The sequence below is a fragment of the Armigeres subalbatus genome, chromosome 2, assembly GCF_024139115.2.
Source record: "Armigeres subalbatus isolate Guangzhou_Male chromosome 2, GZ_Asu_2, whole genome shotgun sequence".
Classification (NCBI taxonomy): domain Eukaryota; kingdom Metazoa; phylum Arthropoda; class Insecta; order Diptera; family Culicidae; genus Armigeres; species Armigeres subalbatus.
This window is the reverse complement of record NC_085140.1, coordinates 30,911,373-30,931,278: the sequence shown is the minus strand read 5'-3', so window position 1 is coordinate 30,931,278 and position 19,906 is coordinate 30,911,373. Positions and strand designations below refer to the sequence as shown.

Genomic DNA, 19,906 nt, shown 5'->3' with positions numbered 1-19,906 from the left:
CTCTTTTGTGAGTCATGTTTTTCATTAAAATAATAGTATAAAATGTATGTACTAAAGTTTCCATATAGGCTTTTTATCCTCTAAAATGACGTTGAGGTTGAAATATCAGCACATATTTGTAATGTGATTCATATTCAAACTTTTGTTTTCTAATTCATGGTAATGAAGTTTAACAACGCTTTTTGAGTTATTAATTAAATTCAGGGTTCATTCCGCATCAAATGAATCGTGTGCGCCTCGTTTGTATACGTACACACACCCACGTCCTACGCTGGAATATGCTTCCCACAATCATATTGTGATCTTTTCCACCGGCTTTTATTTACTCTAATAGGCCAGCTAGTAGCAGACTGATTTGCATAACGGATACAAGCTCACCTTGGAGTATTCCCAAATATTCACCGACAGGATTTTCCTTTCCATGTTGTTGCTAATGTTACGAGCCAGCCGCTCCTTTCTGATGCATGTGAAACCTTTCGCCTTCGCGTGGGTTACGTTTAATCAACAAATGGGACCCCCATCACGGTTGGTTGGCAGCGGTTTGTCATGGTGTTAATTTTGTTTATTGTTTCTTTTTTGTTGCTTTTATTGGCATGGACGTGTAAGGCTAACGACGTTTACCGCGCTGGCTAGGCAGCACGATGATGCTCGATACTATTGGGTTTATCAGACCATCATCGTTATGCAAGTGTTGGTACCCATCTATGGACAAGGAAAAAGTTTCGTTATACTCTCTGGCTTACCAGATCCTGGCGAGTAGCGAGGGTCGAGTTTCACAGTCCGCTACATGTGTTTCCCGTCATTGTTTAGACGCTGTAGAAAGAGTAATAAATATTCATTTATTTTATGCACTCAGTGCTTAACTTTTGCAAAACACGTGTACTTCAACCGCTTGTTATGTATTTTCATTATTTCCCTTTTATCCATGAAAGTGTATAAATTACTTCACATGATTTAACATTATTTAAGACGAGCTCGGTGGTCTGTAGTAACTACCGCTTCTGCCTTACAAGCAGCAGGTTGTGGGTTCAATCACAGGCTCGTTCTATTGAAAAAATGTGGCATGGACTACATCACGTTTCTTGGTAAATCTTTGATCCATGCTTCAGTTTATCTACCCTACCAAATAAACAAAACTTACTTTCCGTCGTATTGTGGGGATGCACAGGTATTCTCGGTCTATAGTAGCAACAATAACTACACACTAACATTCCCCTCCTGTCCCAACTGACTGTAAGGACTTGACCGGCGCCGTGTACGTGTACTTCGAGAATAGGTGGTAAATCCCCCGACCTCTATTTAATTGAATCGTAGGGCAATTTACACCAGTTATGATCAATCACGGAGTAGCAACCATTGGCATGTTCAGTCAGTCTAAACTAAGCAAAACTTAAATAGAAGAAGACCATATTCTAATAACAAATAGGAAAAACATTGTGATAAAACCGTAAAATAATAAATAAAAAATCATTCTGTAGAACCGATTTGTTTTCTAGCTAAATTGTTTACGCCAAATTTGTATCAGAAAATTGATCAATTTTTGGCGAGACAGAGTTCGTCGGCAAAAAATATATTCCATAAAGCCCTCAGTACACTATTTGTCATGATGATAAATATTTGTCAAGTCAGCCTGAAATCCATGTCGATTTCTAATCAGTCTGACAGATGTCCGGATAAACTTGACAAATATTTGTCAATATGACAAACAGTGGACTGCGGGCTTAAATAATCCAAGTTCTAAATTATTTGAAATCAATAATATTACGAATTAAATGTTTTAATTGTCCAGAACATGTTTAAATCAAAATAATGATTGACAGCGAAAACAAAAATTCAAGTATTGAATGATTATCGCTTGAGATACCATGCGTTCCCACTTCAGTGAAACCACTCAATGGTTCCCCTAATTGACCATTTAGCGCTATACAATTTCCCACGTTTTGCCTATTCGTTCACTTCCACTTCGCATAGCAATAAAAACAGAATAAAGTATAAGTGGACCATATCCCGCAACTTCCTTTCCTGTTGCAGCAAAGCTCCGAAGAAATCTACACCCTTGGTTGATGAGATGCTCTGTCCATCGAATAAGTAGCCTCACTGTGTGCTGTATACGCAAAGTATATGCAAAGATTCACCTTCTCATAATGTATAACGTTATCAACGACAACAGGGAACACTTGAACCAAGAGTGAGTGACATTTCATAGTATTCATGCGCCTCTAGTGCTTGTGCTACTAGCGTGGCGATGTTTTTCTTTCTTTCAAGCATCGTCCGTCCGAGGATGTGTTAACTGATGATATAGCCGTTATGACGTTGTAGTCATCGCTCCCTACCGGCAGGGGCGGCTACAGCGAGTTGTCGTATACGCTATAGCATACGATTTAGGGTAGCTCAAAAATGTGTGGAACGTGAATGAAAGGTTATTGATTTAACAAATAATTTATAACTCATTAGACGAGCATTTGGAAAGTGATTACATGTGAGAGCATTTGACATTGGAAATGGCAATGAAATTTTTTTTAGGAAATTTGAGAAATCCAAATACGTTCATAAACTATCAGCGGAATTTGTGTTCTAGGTCTAGGAATCCAACACTACCAAAATCAATTTTTTTTTTTTTTTTTTTTAACTAATTTTATTTGCTAATTATCTAATACATGCATTCATCTCTTAGACTAGGTGTTCCGTGTTTTCTTAACACTATCATCCTTATTTGCTATGTTACGCTTTTAGTTATTATTAATACATTTCAATTGCCTCTAGCAGTTAGAATTTTTCCTCTGGTTGAATTGAACCATGTAGGAATTACAATGTTTTCTACTTAAACTAAACTTAACCTATTTTATACTAAGGGTACAAGGAGTTAATCGTTGCAATAGAAGATTGCAACGATTTTTGTCTAAAATTGGAAATTATTTTGTTGGACATTTGTTGCAATGTCTCAATATTAGAAATTCTATGAAGTTCATTGGTACTATACCACGGAGGCAACTTCAGAATCATTTTCAAAATTTTATTTTGAATCCTCTGGAGTGCCTTCTTTCTGGTATTGCAGCAACTAGCCCATATTGGCACAGCATACAACATGGCAGGTCTCAAAATTTGTTTGTAAATCAAAAGTTTGTTCTTAAGACAAAGTTTTGATTTTCTGTTTATAAGTGGATATAGCCACTTAATATATTTGTTACATTTGGCTTGAAGGCCTTCAATGTGATTTTTAAAAGTTAATTTTTGATCTAGCAGAAGTCCTAAATATTTAGCTTCGCTAGACCAATTAATAGGAACCCCATTTAGAGTGACAATATGTCTGCTAGAAGGTTTCAAATAAGAAGCTCTCGGCTTATGTGGGGAAATTATAAGCTGAGTTTTGGAAGCATTCGGGGAAATTTCTCATTTTTGCAAGTAAGTGGAAAAAATATCCAAACTTTTTTACAATCTACTACAAATGACACGAACGCTTCGCTCTTTGGCAGAAAGGCCCGTGTCATCTACAAATAAAGATTGTTGACACCCTGGTGGTAAATCAGGTAAGTCAGAAGTAAACATGCTATACAATATGGGCCCCAGTATGCTGCCTTGGGGACACCAGCCCTTACAGGTAATCTATCAGATTTAGTATTCTGATAGTTTACCTGCAGTGAGCGGTCTGATAAATAATTTTGGATCAGTTTAATGATGTACAGAGGAAAATTAAAATTCATCAATTTTACAATCAAACCTTCATGCCAAACACTGTCAAATGCTTTCTCTATATCAAGAAGAGCAACTCCAGTCGAATATCCTTCAGATTTGTTGAGCCGAATTAAGTTCGTAACTCTTAATAACTGATGAGTGGTTGAATGCCCATGGCGAAAACCAAATTGCTCATCAGCAAAAATAGAATTGTCATTAATATGAACCATCATTCTATTTAAAATAATCTTTTCAAACAGTTTGCTTATTGAAGAAAGCAAACTGATTGGCGATAACTAGAAGCCTCAGCTGGATTTTTGTCCGGCTTCAAAATTGGAACAACTTTGGCGTTTTTCCATTTATCTGGAAAGTATGCCAATTGAAAACATTTGTTAAATAAATTAACCAAAAAGGATAAAGAGCTCTCAGGAAGTTTTTTGATAAGTATGTAGAAAATACCATCATCACCCGGGGCTTTCATATTTTTAAATTTTCTAGTAATAGATCTCACTTCATCCAAATTGGTTCCCAATGAAGGGTCAAAAACATTCTCTTGATTGAGAATGTCTTCGAAGCTCCGTGTAACCTGATCCTCAATTGGACTAGTGAGACCTAGACTAAAATTATGGGCACTCTCGAACTGCTGAGCAAGTTTTTGAGCCTTTTCGCCATTTGTTAATAAAATTTTATTTCCCTCTTTAAGCGCTGGAATTGGCTTTTGAGGTTTTTAAGAATTTTTGTTAATTTCCAAAAGGGTTTCGAACTGGGATCCAACTTCGAGACATTATTCTCAAAGTTGGTATTTCTCAGAATAGCGAAACGTTTTTTAATTTCATTTTGCAAATCTCGCCAAATAACTTTCAACGCGGGATCGCGAGTTCTTTGGTATTGCCTTCGCCTCACATTTTTAAGACGGATCAGTAGCTGAAGATCGTCAAGGTTAAAAGACTATTATTCTTCCATTTACTTCCACTATTAACTTTTTTATGTATCAACAAGCAGATACGCATTTCGTTTCCTACTTGGAAACTTCTTCAGTGTTTGTTATCGACAACAAACACTGAAGAAGTTTCCAAGTAGGAAACGAAATGCGTATCTGCTTGTTGATACATAAAAAAGTTAATAGTGGAAGTAAATGGAAGAATAATAGTCTTTTAACCTTGTAGCATTTCCCCTAAGACGCTCTAAAATAATTAATCATGAAGATCGTCGTCAATAATAATGGAGTTGAATTTAATTTCACATTTAGGAATTGCAATGCCTCTGGCTTCACAATTGAATTTGTCACAAGAGCATTATCAATATTACTTTTGGTATCCAAAGGAATATCAACATTAAAATTCCTATCGATATATGTTTTATATAATTCCCAATCAGCTCTATGATAATTAAAAGTAGAGCTGGTTGGAATCTGGCTACTGGAAATGGCTACTTGTGAGATTTCAAATGTCACAGGAAGGTGATCAGAGGCAAAGTCAGCATGAGTTACCAATTGGCCACACAGCTGACTTGAATCCGTTAAAACTAAATCAATTGTAGAAGGATTTCGACTGGAAGAAAAACAAGTTGGTCCATTGGGATATTGAATAGTATAATATCCCGCAGAACAATCTTCAAATAAAATTTTACCATTGGAATTGCTTTGAGCATTATTCCATGAACGGTGTTTGGCATTGAAGTCACCAATTACGAAGAATTTTGATTTATTGCGAGTCAGAATTTGAAGATCAGCTTTCAACAAATTCTTTTGCTGCCCATTGCATTGAAAAGGCAAGTAGGCTGCAATGAAGGAAAATTGTCCAAAATTTGTTTCAACAGAAACTCCCAAGGTTTCAAAAACTTTGGTTTCAAACGAAGAAAATAATTTATGTTTGATACGTCTATTAATGACAATGGCGACCCCACCACAGGCGCTGTCAAGACGATCATTTCTGTAGATAAAATAGTTTGGATCTCTTTTAATGGAGAGTCCTGGTTTTAAATACGTTTCAGTTATAATGGCAATATGCACATTATGAACTGAAAGGAAGTTGAATAATTCATCTTCCTTACCCTTTAGAGAGCGGGCATTCCAATTTAGAACTTTCACACAATTATTTGGATCCATTGAAACGGAGTCCGATAACAATTTTTGTGTGTACTTTATACCAACCTGAACAGCTTCAGGAATGGTATTTGCTTTGAACATTGCATCAATCATGTGATGCAATTGTTCAGTTAAAAAATCAAAATCGGAAGCAGTCATGCTACCTGAATCGGCAACATGACCATTATTTTCCGTTGGGACATGGGTATAAACCTCATTTTGAGAAGAGAAATTTTGTCTACCAGCAGCGATGTTTGCATACGTAGGTACATTGGAAAAATTGGAATTTACTGAAGTGCTTGCTACCCGTTGACGAGCGGCAAAATTTGTTTGTGAATTGTGGTGGGTATGAATTGCTCGACCGGTAACCGGTTTCGAAATTTGAGCGTTTGAAAATTTCTACCCGTCGAATCTGGGATCCGATTGGAATTTCCGTCATCAATTTTGCACGGGAATTCAAAACTTTTGCGTGAAGGGCATTCCCAGAAATTGGATTTATGATTGCCCCCACAGTTTGCGCACTTAAATTTATTGGAATCTTCTCTCACAGGACATGCGTCCTTGGCGTGAGAGGTTCCACCACAAATCATGCATTTAGCATCCATGTGACAATGTTTGGTTCCATGACCCCACTTTGGCACTTACGGCACTGGGTAGGGTTTTTGGAAATTTCCCCAGGCCTGCGGAAATGTTCCCATGTAACACGGACATGAGACATAATACAGGCCTTTTCCAAACTTTTCATATTATTTAGTTCACTTTTGTTAAAATGAACTAAATAAAATTCTTGAGAAATGCCCTCTGGGAAGTACCAGAATGGGATTTCTTTTTCATCTTAATTACTTGGACTGGTGAAAATCCAAGTAATTGAGAAATTTCAATTTTAATCTCATCCAGTGATTTGTCATCACTGGGGAGACCTTTCAAGACGACTTTGAACAATCGCTCAGTTTTGTCGTCGTATGTGAAGAATTTATGGCGCTTCTCAGTTAAATAGTGAAGAAGACGTTTGCGATCGTCAAAGGATCCCGGCAAAACGCGGCAGTCACCCTTCCTAGCAATCTGAAATGAAACCTTGATCCCCTGAAGGTTACTCAAAATCTCATTCCGGAAGCCAGAAAACTCGGCAACAGATACCACGATTGGAGGAATTCGTTGTTTCTTCGCATGAATCGAATCACCTGGGCTAAAGGTAGATTCGATTTGCTCAATTTCATCATTAATCAAATCGAACTGATTGCTCAGTTCGATTGGAGAAGAATTATTTCCGATATTAGAGTTAGAAGGAATATCTGAATTCTCCAGCTTCCTTCTATTTTTTCCGCGCTTGGGCAGGACGGTCTTGAAACCTTGTTTCTTTGAAGGAAGTGGAGAATTCAGAGACTCCTTCCTCTTGTTTTTGTTAATACTCATTGCTGAGCGTGGAGACGTGACCTTCTAAGAGTTTTTCCCAGAACGGTGTCTTTGCAGGATAACCACCGCTTGTCGAAATTATACTTCCGCAAACGGGTCCAACGTAAAACGAAGGCACGGGTCCTTGCAAAGATCGTAACAGGATCAGTGGGTACAAATAGCGCTAAGAAGCACCGTTGAAATTAAAATAGCTTCGGATACTACGGATACTAAAACTTCCTTCCGCAAAGAGAGAAAGAACCGCACAGCACGAAAGCACGATGCGGTCTGATGCCAAAATCAATTGTCAAAGGTACGAAAGGTGTACTGCTTGATTCTATCACAAACGCCCGAATGACATAAACCCGAATTCCATTCGCCCGAATGACAAACTCCCGAATTCCATTCACCCGACTGATGCCCGAAAAGACCAAACACCCGACAAAACCATTTGCCCGAATGGATCATGTGCCCGAATGGACCACTGACACGAATGCATCAAATGCCCGAACCAATCGTTTAGTCTAGTTGAGTTGTTCTTCGAGTGGCATAATGCAGAACGTCAATAATTGCTTATGCCATCTTAATTTGCATTTGTCCGGATTAAAGCAAATGGGAATTTGGTTCCTGCCAGGTCGAAGTTACCTAGATGTTAGTCACGCAAACAGTAACGACATTAGCAATCTTATACTGTTGAATCAACTGACAAATCAGAAATAGGTTTGCAAACTCGGATTGCCAACAGCGGGCTGAAGCTGATAATCACCCGGCACAGATTTCATGTCTTTTTCTTTCAAGTGATGTTATTCACCATACATTTATAAAGGGCCCTCACTTTTACGCCCCATTGAATGAACTGAATGGACTGCCACTGCGAGCTGCGTGTGTGGTGAGAAAAGAGTTCTTTTGTTTACTTTATCCCTGATTGTTGCTGATAACTATTTCCAACTTTCATTGCTAGAAAGTGAGTGTGAACAGGCAATAGTATCATAATCCTACAAATATTACTCATTGAGATTGAAAATTCGCAGCACTAAAGTATACGAGCAAATGGAGACGCTTGGTCCTCCTATTGTACAAAAATTAAAGGTTTATTATAACCTCTAGAGAAGCGCATTAACTTACTGATAAAATGTCTGAAAAACACCATTTTAAAACATTACGAATACTGCATATGAGGCGTCAACAATATCTAATAAAATTTAATAATGAAAATCAATTTTTTATCGACGAAAGCTTGCTTATTTTTTTAAATAAAGCACTCTTAAATTTTACGGCTTTGCAGTCTTTACGGATAGAAATGAGTTTTTCGGAGCCAATGTTTCGGCACGGGTATTGCCTCTTTTCCAGGGGGTAATTATTTGTATTTTATTAATCCTTTTAATTTGTTAGTTAATTTGGTTGAAATTTGATTAGGCACGTATTTTAAGTTTTTATGGAAATTACTATGGAAATCGTCGCAGCCATGACACGGAGAAGGCAGAATTACGCCCAAAGTCCATTATGCCTAACGTACTTAAGTCTTAGGTGGCGGACCCGAACATTTGTGTGGCTTTGTGATAATATTAGATAAATATTGATCAATACCGAATTGCTTAGAATTGCACTGGAAGTTTGAGGGGTTTTGCCTGATGGACACTAAGAGTGATCTTCGCTTCCTCAGTTCTATTAAACCGGAAATGGCTCAATTTGGTGAGATTGGTTCAATATGTTTTTTCTATGATTACAAAACTAAATACGAGTTGGATTTGAAAAATTTAAAGTTTATTTATGGATCCATTATCAAATTGATAATGGGCTTATTGTAAGCAGGGTTACTGGAAATCGCATCAAGTATTTCGCATTCACTCATACGTTGCGAACGGAATCGGAAAAGAACGATAAATGATGCATCCCGAATGAACCGCACAAAATATATCTTCCCAAAGCTGACGAGTGAATCCTGTATGAATATGTTTCGTATTTATTCGTACTGCATTAGCTTCGAGTTTGATTCATCACCATGTGGTGAGTGACTCCGGTGTGTGCAAAAGTGTTGTACTGTTCGTACTGATTTTGCATCGGCCTCGATTTATCTCCAGCAGAATTTGGAGATTTGCGATCGGATGCGATGATGAATGACGATGAGTGGTGATGATGATAGGAAAATTGAATCATCGCAGTCAGCCGGCAAACATTGCAACGGACAGCAAGCGATGCGGGTGGATAATAATAAACCTATCTAGGTATGGGAGGTATGGAGCGAGGTTCAAATGATATCGCTGCTCGTCGTAGTTTACCATAGATTACTAATAGCATGACAAATTAAACATTATTTAATTATTGCTATATGCCTACGTGTTTATGTAAGTTTCCATTGAGATTGTTATGCGGATATATTTAATACTGGTAAACATGGCTTAGCATTTCTTATTAAGAACAAAAACAGAGTGTGCTATGCATCATCCTACCACATTGGTTTATGTGATTAGCACTGTTCAAAGAATTTATTCATTATAATGCATTGAAGAAGTTATGAATTGGGGTAAAACATTACCAAGATTTCAACGTGATAGCAAAAATTCATTTTCCAATAGGTTTTCAATATGTTGGCATCAAACGGAAGTCTTAGATTTCTAAAACAGGGTGCGGAGTGCTTCTTCCAATTTTTATTCAGGGAACCTATACTAAAACGGTGGTGCTGTTTGAAAGAGATGGCGCCACAACATTTAAAGCAAGATTTTTTTATGTACAGGTTATCCAACTTCGTCAGTAGATGGGAATAACCAGCGCGGGGAAACATGCATTTTCAGTGCAAAACGTAAACAAACGAGCATAAATTCCATACAAAATCCAAGATGGCTGACTTGGGGACATTGACAAGTCGGATAACCTGTACATAAAAATCTTGATTTAAAGTACAATTGATTTCCTTGTTTGGACAAATCACCCATTCTCACCATGCGTAGTTCTCACCAACTACGCATATTATCGATATAAAATACGGATAAAAAATGCTTAGAATATTTAATAGGTTTCAGTTCAAAGCAATAAAAGAGCTTTCATTATGTCCCCATACTAAACTCTAGTTATTTACTTTAAATTTCTTCAAGGCTGTTCTCCACCTCGTGTGTGTGGAAGGAACATAGAAAATCCACTATATTGAACAGCAGATACAGCTAGTGTTTATGCTGAAACTGAACCACATTGATACAAATACGCAACAACATAACACCATCTGTCACCTGGTAATGTATATTTGCAGTTATACCATCATGTGTAGTAGGCCTCAGCAGAATTTTTACTAGAATGCAACTGACGACGTTCTATAGTGACAGTCTTATGAGACATTCAATGACCTCAAAGACTTTTTACTCAAGTCAAATATCGGTAGCGAACCAAACTGGTATTCCTCAAATAACTTAACCTGCAGTCAACAAAATGATTTCCGCTTATTTTTTGAGGCGAAACAGGACAATAAAACCAAAAATCTATTTGGTTTGTAAGAACAGATAAGAACCATTATTATGGAAGTAAGTTTAGTCTGCAATTCAATAATTTGACGGCGCTAGTGTATAGGCACTGATGGGGCTAGGGCGTGATGGGGCACGTAACCCACCAAATTGAATGTTTATTCTGAAATTTGATTATATATGACAATTTTGATAATATTTCCGAAGGAATGTCTTAAAAAATTTGTAGAAAAATCTCCAAATTATTTTCTGAAGAAATTCCTCTAATTTCCAAGAAATTTCTGGAACAATTCATCAAGAAGTTTTCTGGAGTAACTAAATACCAAATACATCATTAAAGGGTATGATGACATGTGTTATACACATGCCACACTAGCAGTGATGAACTTTATAATTATTTAAAAATCACTTTAATAAAGAATAAAAAAATCTAGTAGTTATGTTTCATATCTAGTAATGAAATGTCAATGTCAATTTTTTTACAAATAGGTCGTAAGTTTCGAGTGAAAGAAGGGTTTTCAGTTGTAATTCGTTAAAAAAAACGACAAAGATATACTTTTTCTCATTGGTATTAATTATTTTGTACACACTACGAAAAAGTCCTGTAACATTATGTCATTTAAGACCGACATATGCAAGCGAACCAAAAGACGTTCAAATTTATTTTTACAAGACTCTGAAAATGTGTATCCTAAATTTTACACGACCAAAAAAAACTAGTGTATATAGCAAAAATGGTAAGGCCCAGCATGTCAATCTAACACCAGATCTTATGAGTGGGAGTCCCGTTCGATACCACTCTACCATTCCTGCTGCTTGGCAAAAGGGAGATCGAAACTTAACATGTTCTACAATTTTACGAATATGGGGAAGCATCAGCCCATCCACTGCTCGTTCCTTGCAACTGCGCTGAAGTTGAAAAAGGAGAAACGAAAACAGTGCTCAGCTGATGCGTAAAGAATCTTGTATTCATGAGTCACTTTGTTTGTTTCGGGGCGCTTTGGATTTCAGTCATTCTTACACACTTAAAATAAATCGCCGAATTCGGTAAAATTTTACCGAAATCTCAACAGCAGAACTGTTCGGTAAATAATTTTACTGATTTTCGGTGATTTTGACAGATGAACAATGGAAAAAATTACAAAAAATCTGTAAAATAATTACCGAACAGATCTGCTGTTGAGATTTCGGTAAAATTTACCGAATACTGTGAAATGAGTTAAGTGTGTACTTTAAATTTGAGCCATTTGGTTATGAGACGCGTTTAATGGATAGCATTCGGTATTTGATGACAGAATGATACTGCAAATATATTGTTTTGGGTGTCTGAAGCAAATATGACACAATATTATTATTGGATATGCATCTCGGTTGGTTACGTCAGCTTAAAGGATTGCGTCCCTTATAAAATTGAGAATTTTTTGGTGTGTATCTCCTGTGTTAGATTATAAGGTGTTTAGCGTGAAAAATGCGTTGCTTTTCTTGTACGTTCTTTTCTTGAATATTTAATTTTTGGATTTTCGACGAAATTGCGTTTTTTTAATTTTGTATTCTTTGTGACAAATATTTTCACATTATATTTCGAGTGGGAAATTAGTAGGAATGCAACTAAAAACACTCGTTACGAAATTTCACGAGATTCAGCAGCTAAATGGAGCAAGAATGTATGTAAACAATTGTAAAGTCTTGTGGAGTCTAACGCATTTGTGCAGCATGGAAAGCGAAATTCTAAGAGCGGGAAATGTTTGACAACCAAGTAACTGCAAAATAATTTTGTTTATGGGAGTGATTTCAAAATATCCTTCTACTCGCTTGAGCGCAGAAAAGCGGCTCTATCCGCAGCACCCAGCGTAAAACCTACACACCAAAAAATTATGAATATTACAGGTGATGTATTTCAATAAAATGACACAAAACCACATGACATAAACAGAATCGTATATGTTTCAATGTCAGATGATTTAAAATTACATGTCATGGAACCTAAACACAGCACCCGCTGCAACGCACCTCCCTCTTTCAAGAAACGCAGATAGCTGAGTGCTAGCGTGCTGCGCTCCCACTCAGCGAACTTATGTTCGATACTAGTTCTGATCAATTAATTTTTTGTCAATAAAGTTGTGATGTAAAATTAAAGTACCACCACGCTCGTATATGTCGGTGTCACAGCACCTAAAATTACATGATTATTTTTAGGTGTGTAGTTTTAAAAATATTTTATTTATTTTTGTTGTTGCTGAAATTGCGCTAACAAGGCAGTGGCAAATATATTGCCACAAATTTTCCAATGTTTCTAAACTGTTTAATGTATAACAAACATTCATTCGAGTTTAATACCATGTAAACATTGCGTCTTATTGTTGTTTTTGTTAATTTATTGTTTAGATTCGTCTGCCTTTCAAAGAGTAAAATCGTATAAGTTTCGACCCCATTACGTCGTCGCACATACGCTATCGCTGTCAAGCGGATGCATCCCCTGAACTCATCTTCAACTAAAAGCCCTAGATCTCCCAAATAACTTTAATGAAGACTGTAAGCGTCTATCTTTTAAGTTTGAAGCGATATAACAATAATTAACGTCTAAATGTACTAAATACAAAGCTCGTGGGCTCGCGCTTCAAATGTTCCGAAAGGCTAAAGCAGAACCTCTAGGTTTGTATCCATAAGAGAATCCTGTGTAACGCTCCCTACAACTTCCAATCATACCCAATCATCATCACTCGCGATGCGTTTTGGCGATTCATCGCTCGTGATGCAATCAACAAGGAATCCGATGAACACTTTATACGCAAAGCAAGAATCCGTGCAGATACGAATAACTGGTGAGTGCCGTTTGCTTCCAATTTGCAGATACTGGTAACTCAGTGATTGGCAAAAGCACGGATGAAAAGGGAAGCCGTGTTCTCACGCGTGGCGAAGACACACGAACAAAAGCTATGGTATTCATAACTGAGCGGCATCTCAAGCGAAAGATGATGCTATGTAGGAATCAGTAACCCTGATTGTAAGTAAAGTGACCTCAGAGGTCTGAGTAACAGGCAGTCTGGAATGGGTTACTGGAGCTGCAGTAAGACTTTCACCTTCTGGGGTAAACATGACTGTAATACAAACAGCTTTCTTTTATATTACGGCAGATCTTGTAAGTAAAAGTGACCTCAGATGTCGTGAGTAACAGGCAGTCTGGAATGGGTTACTGGAGCCTCAGTAACACTTTCAGGGCTGTTACAACAGTCGCGGATTTCGCAGATTTGTCGTGGATTATCTCTTCCAGTCGCGATTTTCGCGGTTCCTCAAAATGCTGTCGCGAAAATCGCGGATTTACATTAACGCACTTTCATCGGGAATTCCTTTTACAATTCCCTCAATTTTTTTAAATTTCCGAACGAATTATTATAATAATTCTTGGAACCAGTGATGAACTCTAGCCAATAAGAAAATTACTCTAATAAAGTTTAAAAAATATTCTGAAAGGAATCCGTGGATGAATTTGCAATGAAATTCCTGAAGAAATATCCGAATTTTTCAAATTTCGCCAAGAATTCTTTTGGACATTATCCCAAAATACCTTTAGGATTTCTTTTACGAGTTTTTTAATCCCTTTATTTACTAAAATATTTCTGCAGTAATTGCTTCGGAAATTCCTTTGCAAATTCATTCAGGGACTACTTCGGAAATTTCTTTGGAAATTCCTTCAAAAATTTCATTAGGAACCCTTCGAACAGTTTTTTAGGAACTCCTTCGAAAATTTCTTAAGCAATATATTCGGAAATTTGTTTAGAAATCCTTTGGGATTTTTCTTGAGAATTCCTTCGGAAACTCCTTGGCAATTTTTTTCAGATATACTTTAAGGGATATCTTTGGAAATAATTTTAGGAAATACTAAAGGAGATTCCTCCAGGTATTCCTTTGCGAATTTCTGCGGTATGGAAATTTTTTAAGGCATTCCATCAAAAATTCCTCTACAAAGTTTATAGAAATTTCTTTCGGAATTCCTTCGGGATACCAATAAAAAGTTCATTCGGAAATTCCTTTTGGAACTCCTTATTATTTCTTATTATTTCTAAAAACATGTCTTTAGATTCATCAGGAGTTCCTTCGAAAATTCATTCACGAGTTCTTTCGGATATTCCTTCCAGAATTCCATTGAAAATGTTTTCATGAGTAACTATTTTATTCTTAAAATTCATAAAATTTCAGGAGAATTCTTGTAGCAATTGTAGAAAGAATTCCTCATGAAATGACGTATGGCTTTAATAAGGAAACTTTTGATGTAATTAGGGATCCTATATTAAGAGATGGACGAATACTTTCCCAGGTAATTTAGCAACGCTGTTAATTTCGTTAACAAAAGCTGCCAGCACTTGCCGTAGCGTAAAATATTGTCTTATACATTACTTTGCCATACATGATACTTTTCGATTATGCTGTCTATTCTCCAACCGTGAATTATCACTAAAATAAAAGTGTAGTACAAAAGAACAAAATACAATGCATAAACTAGTAAACTTCTACTTACATAAAAAAATTGTTTATTCTATAAAATTTTCTGATATTTTTTTTCGCATTACAATCGCAAAACCTTTCATTCTGCTACAATAACGATGTTCATTTGGCTCAGATTTTGGAAGTTCTCAATGCTCGATTGGCTCAAGATGGCCGCTTTCGCATATGTCTGAGTGTAGGATCCCTAGATGTAATTCCTGCAAAGTTTTTCGAAGAAAAATCAGATAATTTTTAGAAGGATTTTCCGAGGAAATATCTAATAAAATTCGGATTTTTTTTGCTTTTGCCCCTCGGATTTTTTTTGCCAAAAAATAATATTTTGAGGGGGCAACAAAATAAAATTCGGATAATTTTGAGGATTTTCAAAACATTCTTTTACAAATCCGAGGAGTTTTTTGATTTTTTTCATTTTATTATTTATTTTTTATTATACCCCCCCCCCTCCTTGACCGGAGACCAGTAGGACAAAATGTCAATTGAATATTTGTAACGGCCTAATTAAAAAAAAAACTCCTGAAACAAATTTCTTGATGAGTTCCCGATGATATTTTCAACGGAATTCTGGAATAAATTCTTATTGAAATTTCTGAAAAACAAAATCCAAGATTTCTTCAGAAGTTTTAACGAAAGAAATTCTTTCACAAGTTCTCCAGAAATTAATAATACCAAAATTCGGGTTTTTTGCAGATCAATTTTGGCGTAGGGGAAGAGGCCCCAAAACGCCTACAATACTTTAGTATCCAAACACGTTATATCCAAATAACGCTTCAATTATCGTATGCATGTTTCTGCACTCTTCACGTTATTCCGTTAAACAGACTGATCATAACTACAATTCTGGATCTCCGGAACGCCAAATTGTGCCAAGAGATTGGTCTTTGTCTCCGAAGCTTTTGACAGTGGTTCCCTGATTTGTTGTTGCGAAAATTGTGGTTTATTATTACGTTTTGATCCAAAATATCTCGTTTCTTCGTTTGCTTATGCCTACTAAGTTATTACAACACTTGGGACTCCATGAGAAACCAATGTTGGAAACTACTCGCAATTCTGGCATATTCATCCGCTTCAATATTGTTTTTTAAACTTTATTTAGGTGTTTTTTTTTATCTTAAAATCAAGTTCAACACTGTAAAGCCAATTTATCAAAAAAATCGTTGATCTTACAATCGTTTCTGTTCATATCTGCATCCTTTTGTCAGAGAGTTCTTCAAGCTTTGTTGGGTAGGGTAGTTCTTCAAACTCTGTTTCGAATCTCTCTGGACATCCTTAAAGAATCTGCATCTTTTAGAACAAACTTTAAATTCTAGCTATTCTTTCTCAGAGTAATAAAAATCATGTTCGTTCTGCTGTACCGTTCAGTATATTATTTAAAGGTTAGCGTACCCATTTGAAATTTTTAGTTACTTTTACTCCGAATTTCATGTTACTTTTTTTTATATTGATATGTCAACTATGCCGTTGTGTATAGCACAACAAAAAATATTTTGTTTTTTCTATCGTTCAATATGTCGTTAATGTTGATAGATTAAAAGTAAATGTACTGAAGTTTTGCATTTATATATGTTTTTAAATAATTTGGTCATTATTCATGTTGGTCGCAGTTTTGTTTTTGTAGTCGCGGATTTCGCGGAATGAAATTTGCTCAGTTTGTAACAGTCCTGCACTTTCACCTTCTGGGGTAAACCTGACTGTCATACAAACAGCTTTCTTTTATATTAAGACAGATCTTTTGGACTAAAACCCATAATTGATTTGAACCAAATTTCGTAATTTCATCCAATTATGCAGACCATCAGTTCACAGTTTGTTTGTCTCACTATAATACATACGACTGTACCCATTCATTATTCTTTATTAGTAATTCTTTCAAAGATAGTCCGCCGTAACTGGTTTATGAATGTTCCAAGCTAATGCCATATCATATCAACAACTACACATTCATCCTCATTCTTGTTTACGTTCGAAGCCGATACGTTAGAACGTACCACTAATTTGCATTCCCTTCTTCGTTCGAACCAATTCGAGCCATTCCATTTTTTCGAACATCACTCTTTCGAATGTTTGTCCTATTCCCGTTTTCGTTCGAATGTGTATTTTGTATACTTTCAATTCGACACTCAGGCCTTGTGAATTGATACGTTTTGCTTCATTGCAAACCATAGAAACTTTTAAGTAGTACCATTCTTCCAGTGTAAGTACTTTGCGTTTAAATCATTAACAATAAATTGATTCCCAAGTTAACTTTTTAGGACTTTGGGAAACCCGTTAGTAAGAGAGGTCAAGACGCATGATCCGATACTAAGAACTTGCCCTGGAGCTCCTCCAGAAATTTCTCCCGGAAATCCTCTAGATTTTTTTCCTAACATTCCTACAGTTATTCCTTCAGTTATTACTCTAGGAATTCCTCCGAGAATTCTTCCAGAAATTCCTCCGGGAATTCCTACGGGTATTCCTCTAGGAATTCCTCCAAGGAATTCTCCGGGATCTTCCAGATATTCCTCCAGAAATTATTCTGGAGTTACCTCCAAGAATTTCTCATGAAGTTTCTTCCAGGAATTTCTTCTAGAGTTTCTCTAGGAATTCCTCCTGAAGTTCCTCCAGGAATTCCTCCCGAAATTTCAGATATTTCAGCTGCAGTTCCTTCAGGGGATGCTCCAGAAATTCCTCTAGGAATCCGTCCGGGAAATATTCCGGGAATTCCTCCTGGAGTTCTTACAAGAATTTGTATTGAAGTTTCTCTCTGGACTTCTTCTGTAGTTCCTCAAGGATCCTCCAGGTGTAAATCTGGGAATTCTTCAGGAATTAATCTGGAAGTAATTCGGGAATGACTGGAGGAATTCTTTTTTTTTTCTTCCCTGAACTACCATTGAGTGAGTTTCAAACATTCCAACATTTTTTTCCGATAAGTTCAAAGTGTAATTCCTCCAAAATTTTCTTGACTTATTACTCTGCGAATTTAGATGCATAATCCTTCGCTGAATATTACGATATTTTATTTAGACATAGCTAGTTAAAAGTTGAATAAGAATTTTAATAATACTTCAAAACTCAAAGCGTAGATCCACCCTGATAATATCCTTCCAGACGAGCGATACAAAAACTAGTGCATGGGACGGGCGTCTGAAGAAGAAGTACCGATATACTTAAGCGACAACATACACCCATAACGTCGTTACCGCGTAGTGTCTCCTTCACCACGCCATCCACCCGCTAGCTTGTATCGTGTCGCTGAGACATATTTCAGTTTCTTTCGCGGTCCGGTGCTACGCTTTTCAGTCGTTTGGCGCGATTCTTAGCGGTAACAGTGTTTTGTAACAGGAGGAGCACTCTCTTGGCTGCCCGTGTAGTGGGATCGAAACTCATGCGAAAGTTTCCAAAGTTTCTTTAAACAAATCATCGGAGAGCAGGCGGGTGCTGCTAATAAAAAATTGCGGGTGCAATTGCGAATAGAAGCAAATTTGTAAATATTTATCTTTGCCGCCGCTGTACAGACCACCCACTTGAGTACCCTCGCAGTTAGTACCAAACCGACGTAGTTAATTTCAGATGGTAAATTGGCGGTGAAATTGAATCAATGCAGGGTGGAGAATCGCGCGTTTCGCTAAATTTATGCAGATCCGACAAAATACGGCGAGAACAAGTTTTTGGAAGTGAATTTATCCATATTTGTTGTTGGAAAATTTGTATTGTGATCCGCTGAATGTAAGAAGATTTTTTTTAGCGAACAGAACGAGTGGTATTAGTGTTTGAAACTTTTCTTTTCTCGTGGCATGTGTACAGCTAATTGAATTAGTTGATGCAGGTTGTTTCATTGTCGATAGTGAATAGCATATTTCAAGAGTCCCTAAAAAATTTACAATTCAACACCATCTGACTATTCGAAGAAATTTCTAAGTTGGGTCGTAATCAGCGATGTGAGCAAAAGTCATCGTCCATTCCTGAGTAAGAAATCTGAGAGTGAACACTATAAATAGATCCTCCACTTGAAAATTAAAATAAAGTCTTTGAAAGTGTGGAGTCAAGAGTGGTGGACGGCGACACATTCTAGTGCGCTGTGAAAGTTGCAGGATTGAGCCACAAACGGAAAATATTAAGTTTGTTGTGCAGTGATTTTCATTTTCGTCAAGTGAAGCCGCATCAGGCATCACCGACCATAACAAAGGCATAAGCGGCGCAGTGATCTGTTTATTGGCGATATTTTATCCGGCATTACATACTGAAGACATACGGATGTTTTCTAGCTGTCTCTTTGCAATGAAAAATTTAAAATTCTTGAAATTTCTTTAAAATAATCAGCCTGTCGCGAATCAAAATCTGTTTGTTCCATAGCTACTTTGATCGTTATTTTTTATAGGGGAGCGAGATCTGAGCAATAGTTGTTCAAACTATACGGAAGCAATAAAACCTAATTAAAACTAAAATCAAATAAAATAAATTTTAATATCAATAACAGAAAAATTGTAGTGGTATAGCGATTATCAAATGTAGCTTTCTTGACGCTTAAATTTGACCAGAATAAGACCATTTTTAGTAAAAAAATGTCATAGGTAAATGGCTAAAATATTAATAAAATTGTTCTTCTTGTCTGGTTTTACTTTGACTTGATATTATTGAAAATAAGAAAAATCTGAAACATGTCATGTAACACATATTTTGCGCATGTTAACAGTTTTCTTTCAATTATGTGACGCTTCTGTCTGTATTTTCAATAATGCGTCGCATTCATATTATACCATTTAGTAAACATCCGTATGTCTCGAATAATTATGCCTAATGTATAGTCGCCGCCTCTAATAAAAGT

The 19,906-nt window shown here is 36.6% G+C and overlaps 1 protein-coding gene across 2 annotated transcripts in view; it reads left to right on the top strand.

Annotated features, from left to right (window-relative positions):
• The window catches only part of LOC134218413 (cAMP-dependent protein kinase type I regulatory subunit), a 153,139-nt gene that overhangs the window by 90,535 nt on the left and 42,698 nt on the right, over positions 1-19,906 (top strand). Inside the window, exon 1 of one of the 2 annotated variants that reach the window (XM_062697370.1) lies at positions 18,451-18,654. The exons of the other annotated variant lie outside the window; for it this stretch is intronic. The gene's annotated coding sequence lies outside the window, so the exon portion shown is untranslated. Of the gene's footprint in view, positions 1-18,450; positions 18,655-19,906 lie in introns of those variants that run through there. 2 annotated transcript variants of the gene reach the window in all.